The sequence below is a fragment of the Protopterus annectens genome, chromosome 4.part1 (genome assembly GCF_019279795.1).
Source record: "Protopterus annectens isolate FY-2018-M chromosome 4.part1, PAN1.0, whole genome shotgun sequence".
Taxonomy (NCBI): Eukaryota; Metazoa; Chordata; order Ceratodontiformes; family Protopteridae; genus Protopterus; species Protopterus annectens.
Window position 1 is genome coordinate 426,596,312 of NC_056734.1, and position 10,480 is coordinate 426,606,791.

The following is a 10,480-nucleotide window of genomic DNA, read 5'->3' on the forward strand; positions in this document are numbered from 1 at the left end:
TGTTGTATTTGGAGTAAACTAGCAAATACGCAGAATGTAGTGTTGTTAGACAGAGAGAGATAAACTGAGACTTGTCTGGGTTAACAAAGCATGGATCAAGTAAGCAAAGTAGTACTGTTTAGGCACCCCTTTATTCTCTGCGAGCAACAGTTCAAAGGGGGGGGGTCCTGTTATTGTTTTAAATATTTATTATTTTTTAATTATTCTTCCCCCTGACCCCACAGGAAGACCTCAGTCATGGCATGTAACTGGGGGTGAAGTACCCTCAGGATGTTGGTGCTGCTTCCCTGTAATAACTTGATGTCTTGCAAGGCTCCTGGTATCCACCAGAGGTCTCACAGGCATCAGGCCTTCCCAAACCATGAGCCTCTTTCATCCTATCGTCCCCAGCCACCTGTACCAGCAATTTGAGTCCATTCTTGCACTTTGATGATGCATGATACAAACAGATGCTCTGCCACTGCTCCATTGGGTTACCCATTTATTTTTATTATGCAGTTCACTGCATGTCATGTGTAGATGGTTGAAACTTACAAGGTGTGCAGTAATAACCTGATGTAAAGGTTTGGAGAAGAGAGTGTATATATATATATATATATATATATATATATATATATATATATATGCTGATAAAAGACGAAATTCCAAGTCAAATAGTTTAATGAAAAAGATGAGTGCTTTCACAATTCAAACAATTGCTTCTTCAGATCACAAAAAGACCAAAAACCCACAGGTTTAAATACTCCATCAATTAACAATAATTAGTCATGTGATATGTAAAACGGTGAATGTGCTCAGGAAGAGAGCTATTTAAAAAGACAACCACAGTAAAAAACATCCTTCATAAAAAAAATATGTATAAACAAGATACATAAAAACTATTAAAAATTCTACAACACACTAAATGACCTGAAAATCTAGATATATATATATAATTTTTTTTTATATATATATATATATATATATATATATATATAATTTTTTTTTTTATATATATATATATATATATATATATATATATATATATATATTATGTTAACTAATGTAGTGTAAATATTATATAAAATTACTTTCTCAAACCCCTGTTCTTTAATTCTGGTTTCAGGGGAACTACATCATTTAGACCGGAGTCTTTATGCGCTCAGAGTCTAAGAATCCATCTAGTTTCATTGCGTTCAGTGTTATAAATATCACCTAATCTCATATCAGTCCTGGTAACCTCCAATACCTGAAATGCAAATTTATGCTGATCCCCTTCCTGTGCTACATGTTTAGCAAGTGCACTGTGCTCTAATCTTTTACTAATACAATATAAATGGTCTCTTATCCATTCACGGAGATGTCTGTTGGTCTTGCCAACATAAAATTTTCTACACGTCATACACTTAGCTAAATATGCTAGATTTTTGGTGTTACAATCTGCTTTAACATTAACATTAAGCATGAATGTATGCCCAGAGTCAGGATGTATAAAGCTCGGATCTTCATTTATACTGGTACAAAAATTACAAGCACCACATCTCTTAGTGCCTGTCAGTATATGGTTCATATCTTGCCCTTCATATTTAGGGTAACATAACTGTCTTCTTAAAGATATTTTATTCCTGTAAACAAAAGAGGGCTTAGTTCCAAGAATCCCAGCTGTATTTTCATCAGTTTGCAAAACATGCCAATGTTAATTAACTATATTCTTAAAAACATTGACTTCACTACTGTATGTTAAATTAAAACAAAATGTTCTGTCTCTGAATCTGTGGTTTGAAACATTTTTTCTCTGTGGTGAGGAAAAATACGGTTTACCAAGATTCTTCCTCTCCTTCCTAATTACTTCACTTGTTTTATGAATCTCAGTACTGTCATAACCCCTATGCTCAAAATCTTTAATGAGTTTAACCAAGCTCTCTTCAAAATCTATATCATTAACTGTTAATCTTGAGGCACGTAACATTTGCCCCTTCATAACATTGGGGAATATATGTACCGGATGCATACTATCTCTGTGCAGGTAAGAAGGTACATAACATTCTTTCCTATAAACATTTGTGGAAATACTGCCATCTTCTTTATCCCGCTGTATTTGTACATCCAAATAATGTGAAAACTCGTATTCAAAAGTAAACCAGGAAATTGACTCTTGTGTTCACATAATCAAAGAACTGTAAAAGTTCTGCCTGAGTTCCTTTCCATAAAAGGAAAAGATTATCTACAAAACGACGAAAGAGTGCTATATTCTTCCCTATTGGGCATTTAATATATTGAAATTCCCATTCTGCCATTACAAGGTTGGTGTAGCTATTGGCACAAGGAGTGCCCATAGCTACACCAGTCAATTGCAAATAATAATGGTGCTCAGGACCATAACATCAAAGTTTTGAAAGTTCAAAACTTCAATAAAAACTATTTTTTTTTCATGCAGGGGTCAAGCCCCCTGCTAATTAAATCTATCGACTCTGAGATCGCACTACAGTGAAGAGAATGGTAAATGTTCCCATTCCGCACTTTATGGTGATCTCCATTTAATACATAGGCTTTTCTTATTGCCAAGAATTGTTTTTGTTTTGTCCTGTTAAATGTTTTCAGTTTTGTCAGCTATTCATTTGCAGACTCTGAATTCTTGGCTTTGATCAGATCATTTTCATTTTGGGCTGCAGCTATAATGAATAGTGACTCTGCACTCTGCCAAATGGTGTGGTCCTGACCAACACCTCAAACATGATGTGGTAGGAATACTTCAGAAGTACATTTTCTGTTCATTTGTCATCTTTCTGGCAACTGCAGCTACTCTGTGCATTGATGATGATTGAAGAATTGATAAGTGGTTCACAGTCTGCTACCCCTTGAAGAGGATGTAAAATCTTGAATGTATGCTCTTTAGCCAAGGGTGTAACATTTCCTGATTTATCCAACACTTCATGCATTGCTCAGCAGCTTGTAATGTAGTTCATATGGCTGAAAAATTACAGTTGACCTTAAACTACTCATATCCAGCATATTACAAGTTTTTAAGAAAATTGCCCAGAAATAGTTACTTTGTACAGAAGATTAAAAACATTCAGTTGGTCATGTAGCCTTTCAGGTGGTATGTGTGGCCTCTGTGTCACTGGGCGACTGTTCCATCCTCTGACTTCCTTGCTAGGTGTACCATATTGTCCCTTGTAGACCGCACCACTGTATGTTGACTTCCATCATATACTGCCTATCGTGTATTAAAGAGCTACATTAGCCCGTAATACAAGGGAGCCCTCCCATTTGCTGAATGGTAACTCTTTGAATTCTGTTTTCCTGATAGCAGCTCTTTGAACATAAACTTCTGGAATGCTTTTACATTATTCAGATCCACCACAAGAATGCAGTCTTGCAAGACATTTTTTCACCCTTTCATGACTTTCCTCTATGGCTGTGCAGCCATGCTGTTAGTATAGGAGGGGTGTGACGGAATCCTGACATAGATGGTACAGGAAGCTGTACCTCCTTTATAAAATACTTTTTTCTTATCCCCCATTGTTTCCACAGGATGATGATCAGTTTTGTCCTGCCCAAGGGTGTTTGGCAGCATTGTATCTGGTGCAGTATGGGTATTTGGCAGCATTGTATCTGGTGCAGTGTGGGTATTTGGCAGCATTGTATCTGGTGCAGTGTGGGTATTTGGCAGCATTGTATCTGGGGCAGTATGGGCATTTGGCAGCATTGTATCTGGTGCAGTGTGGGTATTTGGCAGTATTATATCTAGTGCAGTGTGGGTATTTGGCAGCATTGTATCTGGTGCAGTGTGGGTATTTGGCAGCATTATATCTAGTGCAGTGTGGGTATTTGGCAGCATTGTATCTGGTGCAGTATGGATATTTGGCAGCATTGTATCTGGTGCAGTATGGGCATTTGGCAGCATTGTATCTGGTGCAGTGTGGGTATTTGGCAGAATTGTATCTGGTACAGTATGGGTATTTGGCAGCATTGTATCTGGTGCAGTGTGGGCATTTGGCAGCATTGTATCTGGTGCAGTGTGGGCATTTGGCAGCATTGTATCTAGTGCAGTGTGGGTATTTAGCAGCATTGTATCTAGTGCAGTGTGGGTATTTAGCAGCATTGTATCTGGTGCAGTGTGGGTATTTGGCAGCATTGTATCTGGTGCAGTGTGGGTGTTTGGCAGCATTGTATCTGGTGCAGTGTGGGTATTTGGCAGCATTGTATCTGGTGCAGTGTGGGCATTTGGCAGCATTGTATCTGGTGCAGTGTGGGTATTTGGCAGCATTGTATCTAGTGCAGTGTGGGTATTTGGCAGCATTGTATCTGGTGCAGTGTGGCATGTTAGCACCTCAGAAGAACCTCTCACTACTACTCGTTTTCAAGGACTAAGTGCCATTTTCTTCTCTGATTATTACATTTTCATCTATTTGTACCAGATCATAGTCTGCAAATATGGCAGAAATTTCAGAAGGGAACAGAAGCACAGCAAGCCTCTGTAGTTATGTAATGTTCAGATGCTTATTTTCGTGGTAATCCCCTAATCGAGAGACCACCTATGCTAGGGAACTGTGTTCTGCCTTCTTGCTCACTTGACCTTGCATGCCTTCTCTGGTTTTGCTCGTCTTCCTCTAGCTGTAGCATGATACATTTATGTCTTGTTTATAAGGCGAGTCAAATTAAAGTGTGTATTCTTAGTGTGGCCTATGTCCTTTTATGATTACTCGCCAGCAATATGGTGTCTTCATCAAGCAAATCTTAGTTTTGCATATGTTCTCTTTTCCACAGAAATAGAGTTCTGAGATGATATTTTTGTTAATGCATGCATTTTTATTGCATTTAAAGTTAATGTCTTGTTGAAAACTTACTAATAATTCTCTCCACTCATAAATTAAGTAGATAGCATTTACATTTCAAGTTTTTTAGAATATTCTGACTTGCCTGAGTCAAGTCATTGCTGAAAGTGGTGTTTGTGGCCAGTTGCTAGCATATTATTAAAAAGAAATGTTATTTTCCTTTGTTTAAGGAAATTTGGCAGAAAAGGTAGTTTGCAGTAGTCCTACAGAGTCTCATTTTTTCTGTCATTCTTAGCCATGATTTTCATAAAATATTTGTGTTACCTTTCGTTTTGTTCATGCGCTCATGATCTATTGTGCAGTAGATTTTGTGAGTTGATGCTTTGTACAGTACACACTAGCATTTGCCGCTAACACAGTTCTGCATATGAACCAGTAGGGCATCTCAGTGTGTGAAAGAGGAAAATCCAGCCAAAAATATTGTATTTTGCAGTTTTCATTTGCTTGAGATCCCTGAAACTGAAGTTTTTACCGCCCTCATTTTGCTCACAACACTTTCCTTTTCAATGAGCAGCACTTCACAGCGCTCACATCAGTACTGTACTGCCAGAACACCTGACCCATTCTGCATTATACCAGTTGAGAAATGTCAAGTGCAGGAAAACTGTAAGAATGATGGTGTAAAATGTCACATACTGTTTTAGCATGGAAATCTGTTGAAAGTACTGACAATATGCATGTTAAATCACTTTCATAAATTGAAATCTGTATTGTTGTTGTAAAACTGAGAAGTGGAAATCTGTATAACCATCATGTTTCTGTCATCTGTAGGTCTCTGTTACTATTATGTCATTGTGTAGCGTGTAGAATAGCTTATGTATTGCTGTTCTGATAAGGAGTCACTGTTTTTAGGCTGGTTTGCGTAAACTAGGTCTTGTTTGTTTTATTAATATGTCTGTCTTTCGGCTTTTTCCCAGTAAGGGGTCGCCACAGCGGAACTCTTGTCCGCTAATGATTGGCAGTAAATTTTTTTTACGAAACACGCCCATTTATGCATGCATGTCTTTCGAACGCTACCCAACCGCGGGGAGGACATGCAGACTCCACACAGAAGGCACTCCCAAGCTAAGCCGAGAATCGAATGGGAGAACCTCTTGCTGTGAGGTAACAACGCTATCTCTGAAGAAAAATCTAGGTCCTGACAGGCAGGTTGAAACAAATGGGATGGTTTCAGATTAGAATTGTTTTCATATGTGAGAGAAACTGAAAGCATTATTTATTTATTTGTATTCTCAAATTGGAGTCGCGGTAGTGGTGCTGGGATAACGTTGTTGCCTCACACCAAGACGTTGTCCCATTCGATTCTCAGCTAGAGCGTCTTCTGTGTGGAGGCATGCGTGAATGGGCGTGCCTTCATTGAAGGTTGTGCATCAGGGCTGGTAACTCGGCACGTAAAAATCCACTACCAAACATTAGCGGACCAGAGTTTCGCTGTGGCGACCCCTAACAGGGATAAGCCGAAAGACACAACAACATTCTCAAATTGGAGTCTCATTTACTTTGTGAATTGTGATCTGAATCATGTCACATAAAAGTGTATTAAATGTCTGTCAATTTGTAGATCTTGCCTCAAAAAGAAAACATCACTGGTTCATTCTTTTAAAGAGAAAAATGGCTCCCTCTACACTTTTAGAAGTACTGTTTTAATCAGTCCTAGTTTATAATCTCACTAACGTTGATTCATGTTCCTTATTAGCAGAAAGACTACATGAGATGTATACGTCTATAACTTGCAATCTCTTCTAGCCCATATCACCAACCTGCAGCAAACACACTCTGAGGCTACCCTCCCTGAGCATGTCTTTTCCATGCTTGACCAAAAAGTATGTTTGTAGGGAAGTATGCAGATCATTACAGGGCTAGCCATAAACCCCCATTCAAAATTTCCCTCCAGCCTCAAGGAGGTCAAGACAAGCTAGCAAGACAGACTGGTTTTCCATCCAACCTCATTAAAAAAAAACAATCCTACCTATATACAGTCTCACTCAAAACTAAAGAGGGAAAGTTTAGCATAATGGCTAAGGTTTTCTATTCCAAGACATAAGGTATAGGTTTTAATTCTGACCTCTGTCTATTGGCTAGGTTTTAATGGCCCTTCAGGGCAGGTAGCCTAGTATTCTCCTTTGATCCTATAAAAGGCTTTTTTATGCAGATGCTTACAAAACAAACAAACCTTCCTGTCTACCACCCAGCAACTGCACTTATTCTTTTCATGTGACCCACCCCCTTCCTCCCATATGCTCCATCTTCCTTTCTTTCCCAAAAATCCTCCTGCTGCCTCCTTGACTTTTTTATTTATTGTATGTAGTTCACGTGGAATCTCTTAAGCCAGGGTGTTTATTATATATAGACTGTTCAGTAGTTAAAATAAATCTGTGGCTTAAGTTGTTATGCTAATTTTGTGCTACCTTTTTTATTTGTATTTTCATTGTATTCTGGGCTGAACCTAAGAAGGGTCCAGTGGAATCTGTGTTCTTTTCCAGAAAACATGTAAAATAAATATTTAAATTAACAAGTGTGGAATAGAATGGTTCAGTTCTGGGAAGGTATGGAATGTATACTTTATGTATCATGTTTACGCATGTTTTGTATGTATCCAGTTCACACTAATGTAATGCATTTTGTATTGTCTTCTCATCAATGTGAAGCTTTTCTCCCTGGGCTTCTGCTGAAAGTAGGTATGCTTGTCATCCCAGTCAGACCATCCCAGTAATCAAATGCTAAATAAATACAATGATAGTAACTTGACACTGTCGCAATTGTATTGGCGTGCCAGTTAACTTGTATTATACTTGTATTTATGACACAATGTTATCTGTATATTCTCAAAAATTCTCTTGTAGCCTGCTAGCTGATTGCCTTATTCCACCTGTATAATACCTGTTAATAATGACAAAATGTTATATCTATTTACTGGAGCTTTTCTCCCCGGGTCTCTGCTGAAAACGGGCTTCGGCTCAGTCAGACATTCCCGGTCAACAAATGTAAAATAAATAAATAACTGGCTGCCAGAAGGGAGCAGCTCAAACAGGTGATGTCCAGGGTAAGAAGGATCTTTCAAAGTGCTGGTTGCCCTACTGAGACAGCAAGAGCTGAAGAGTTTCTCCAAAGAGGGCAGTGAGCAGCCAGTGATTTTCTGGGCAGAGTTAATGACCCTTTGAAGGGCCTTCCTTTCTACTGCTGAACTGTTGGCATACCACATGGAAATGCAGTATGTCAACACACTTTCAATAAAACTGTGATAAAAAGACACTAGTAGCTTCTCCTGCAGCTTGTTTTTCCTGAGTATCCTCAGGAAGTGGAGTCTCTGTTGTGCCGTCTTGACTGCCTCCATGGTGCTTATTGACCAAGAGAGATCTTCTGCCACATATACACCTAGAAACTTGAAGGCAGGAACCCTTTCCACACAGTCTCCATTGATGTATATTGGGTTGTGATCTGCATTGTGCCTCTGGAAATTTATTATGAGTTCTTTTGTTTTGGCAGAGTTTGGCAAATTATGATACATTGTGCTATTGCCCTTCATAAAATAGTTTAAAAGTAGTTGATTTTACTTTAACTATTATTCTACGTTGAGCCTTTGTCAGGAAGTCTGACCAAGTAATTATGTTGAGGATGTGAGTTTGGGAATGCTCTGTGCCTAGTTGTTATGTTGTCTGTCATTTCCATTTGATCAGACTATGACTATGCAAACTATTTTTGTAGCAACTAGCACACTGTACAGTAACAGTTGCAGGACTAAGTTGCTGAAGTGGGTATTGGTGCAGATGTCAACCCTCATTCTGCAATGGATGATCTACTGTATTTCTTGTTTTCTGACAATGGCACATGTATTTAAGGTAGAAAAATGAATAAAGCAGAGTATGCTTTTGCATTTCTTTTTAATTTTTCCAGCAGGTCAGAACTTGTATTGTTTCTGCAGTGGCTAGGCTTCTTTAAGCCCCTTTCTCCCCATTACTGCTAATATGGGCAAGTTCATACTGGGTGTTGACCTCTCCATGCTGGGGTCACCAGTTGGGCAGACTGAAGTCTTAAGAGCCACCGTTCATACAGAAGATGTCTTGACTTTGTTCCAAAAAGCCTTATTCCACAAATGTTGACATCACCTTAGAAGACTACTGCGACTTTGAGGTTAAGTTGACATCACCTTAGAAAACTACTGCGACTTTGAGGCTAAGCTGACATCAAACTTAGAAGACTACTGCAACTTTAAGGCCAAGTCCTGTGATTCCTCTTTTCTGCCTACCAGCTGCTGCATGTGGCTGAGTCATTAATTTGAACCCTGGAAACATCCCTGCCAATGGAGCTGGCCACTTTTGTGTTACTGTTCCTAAAATGCAGATCAGTAGTAATGACAACACCTGCATGTTCATAGGTTAGTACTAAGCTAACTGCCCTTGCGAGCCATTTTAAGCCTATCCAGTTATTCCTTGTGAGACTCAAACCCTGCACCTTGTGTTTCTAAGGCAAACACCTTAACCATTAGGCCACCCTCCCGATTTGTCTGTAGCCATTTCATATTCTCAAAACGTCCTTAACTGTGTTTATTATTTGACAGATGTCTGCTTGCTGAAATGAAGGATTGCTGAATTAGGTGCATTGTGTATCATTTTTTTTCTTAAGTAGCATCAAGCTATTCCTTTACTCAGGTGACCAAGATAGTGGGGATGAGGTGAGGAGCCTATTTTACATCCCTAATGATCCAGTTTCTGGAACAGCCTTTTGTGTCCAAAGAGTCTGCTGTAGCTGTAAGGATTGATCAGTAGCTTGTTGCCCTAACCTTTTGGGAGGTGTGGACCTCTACTTAATATTTCTCTTACTTGTCAGTGGTTTGAGGTCGTGAACCTGACCCATTTAAGTTGGGGATAACACGTGCCTACGCTTTAACAGTCTTTCAGAGCGGATACGTTATAGTGGTTGATCTTTTCACTAGTGATACCCTCCCCAAGTTCATTTGTTTACAAGGGCTATATAAACTGGATGGTAGATAGTCTTTGTGGATTGCAGGAGGTTTGCCTTTCTTTCTTTCCTTTACCTTTTTTTTTTTTTTTTTTTTTTTTCTTTTCATGTTTGAGATTAGAGGCAGAGGCTTATTCACACCCCAGTGACTTTCAAGACCTTGATTTGTGGTCTTTTAGGGCCACCTTTTGCACAGGACCATCCTGGTTTTTGGTGGAAAACACTTGCGTTGGGAGGTTCCCCCACCCGCCCCCCAAAGAGCTGTGCTGCTTGGGTAATTGTTTGGTTGCCTTCAGGCCATAGAATGGCTGGGATCAAGAGGAGTGTCTCTTCTCACTCCATTGTTCCTTGCCCATGGTGTAGAAGGTAGTTTGCATGTCCACTCTCCCATGAAAGGCTTGGGTTTTAAGTTTTCTATATTGTGCCACACTGGGGATATTGAAATATTAAAGCCTATCCGATACCCATTGTAGAAGATCTCTTGGCTTTATAGGTTAAATTGTCGTACTTCTGACCTTCATAAACAGTGTGTAACCCCTTTCTTGATAGTTTGTTCCTTCAATGTGTCTCTGTTATTTTTGAAGGAATATAACATGTTTGTTTTGTAAATTTACACAAATTCACTAATCTTGGAAGGAGATGTATATGTGTCTGTATTACATGATTGAATGATCACAATAGCGAACGCTCTAAAGAGCGAAAAT

The 10,480-nt window shown here is 39.0% G+C and overlaps 1 protein-coding gene across 2 annotated transcripts in view; it reads left to right on the plus strand.

Moving 5' to 3' along the window:
• Nucleotides 1-10,480, plus strand: part of IRS1 (insulin receptor substrate 1) — a 160,762-nt gene that overhangs the window by 15,147 nt on the left and 135,135 nt on the right. The window lies entirely within an intron of this gene.